General features: G+C 46.2%; 1 non-coding gene across 1 annotated transcript; it reads left to right on the top strand.

Annotated features, from left to right (window-relative positions):
• The first annotated feature begins 1,229 nt into the window (after positions 1 to 1,229).
• Positions 1,230 to 1,311, top strand: LOC121443918. The gene has a single exon (XR_005973728.1). It is a non-coding gene; the product is annotated as a small nucleolar RNA SNORD45 (small nucleolar RNA).
• Positions 1,312 to 1,568: the final 257 nt, after the last annotated feature.

Raw genomic sequence — 1,568 nt, 5'->3', positions numbered from 1 at the left:
GGCATGCTCCAAAGCCACAGAGAAACCCTGTCTCAAAAAACCAAAAAAAGAAAAAAGAAAGAAAGAAATGTATTCATTATTTAATGTCTATGTTGTATTTTTCTTTGCTTTGCTTTTAAAGACAGGGTCCCTCTATGTAGCCCAGGCTGGTCTTGAACTCAGAAATCTGCTTGTCTCCGGTACCTCTTAAACGCTGGGATTAAAGGTGCGTGCCACCATACCTTGCCTCCCTTGTATTTTTATCCCCACAATTGGCATCTTGATACTTCTGATGCTCTGGTCTCCTTCGCTCCCCATTCCTCTGAGGAACTCTCCAGATCTCTCCTATTCATCTGCCCCTCAACATGGACTCCTTTTGACCACGCTCATCTTCTGGGCTTCGTTTCAGAGAATGACTTTTTCTAGTTACCCAAACCTTTCGTTCTTTCATCTGGGCATGGTGCTGTACCCATAACCCCAGCGTTTAGGACTCAGAGGAGTCAGACACAGTCTCGGAACAGGGTTGGGAGTTGGTAGGAATGCCTGCTGAGCATACGTGCAGCCCTGAGTTTGATCCCCAGTCCTTTCTGCCTTTCTCGTCACCAGCTTGGTTTACTATTACAGTTGGCACTTGTAGGACCCAGCCACAACATGCTCAACAGAGGCCTGAGTTTCAGTTCACCCTAAGGCAATACCTGGTTCCAAGAAAGACCACCCAGGCACCACCCAAGAGAAAATACCTAACATTCCAAAACCCAGCACACACCCATCCCCTTTCACCAGGACACCCCTAGACAAATGTCAATCAGGGGTCCTGAGTTCAAACTTGAACAAAGGAACTCAGTCTCCTCGCAGATTTCTGCAGACGCTGCCATCTGGACTTAACGGTGCTCTCTCTCTTTCTCTCTGTTTTGTCTTTGCTTGTTTGTTTTTGGAGGAGTGGGGGTGTTGTTTTGTGCTGGGATTAAAGGCAAGTGCCAGCACAACCAGCTGGCTTTCTCTTTTATTTTACTCCCTCCAATCTATTCTCTCCAAAGCAGCATAATCTTTTGATTTGTTTTGTTTTTGTTTTTGAGACAGAGTTTCTCTATGCAACAGCCCTAACTGTCCCAGAACTCTCTTTGTAGACCAGGATGGCTTCAAACTCACAGAGATCCACCTGCCTCTGTCTCAGTCTGTCTAGTACTGCCAGGATTCCAGGCTTGCGTCACCATGCCCACCCCAGGTTAATATTTTAAAAGCCTGTTCTTGGTCAACGATGTGTTGGCATGTATTATCTGAATTTTGCTGATGTGTAATAACACTTTAGCTCTAGAATTACGCTGAGACCCTGAAGAGGCTGAAAAAGAAAAAAGCCAGTTCTTCCATGTGCTTCTGTAAAAAAGACGCTGCACGTCTCAGATCTACATACCTGCCCGCTCCATCTCTACCTGTGGGTACCTCTCCACTCAGCCGCACTGAATTATGCCTGTTAAGCCTGTGTTTCTGGATGCAATTCTGAATAACAGTATACCAACGCAGGATCAGGAAACTGTAGCTTTTCTCTTGCAGCTCTCCCTTGCTCTACAGCCTTTACCCGTGAGCAGTGG

The sequence above is a fragment of the Microtus oregoni genome, unplaced genomic scaffold (genome assembly GCF_018167655.1).
Source record: "Microtus oregoni isolate MIOR12 unplaced genomic scaffold, Mior012 000002F_ref0000024, whole genome shotgun sequence".
Classification (NCBI taxonomy): domain Eukaryota; kingdom Metazoa; phylum Chordata; class Mammalia; order Rodentia; family Cricetidae; genus Microtus; species Microtus oregoni.
The sequence above is the reverse complement of the archived record's forward strand: the minus strand, read 5'-3'. Positions and strand labels throughout refer to the sequence as shown.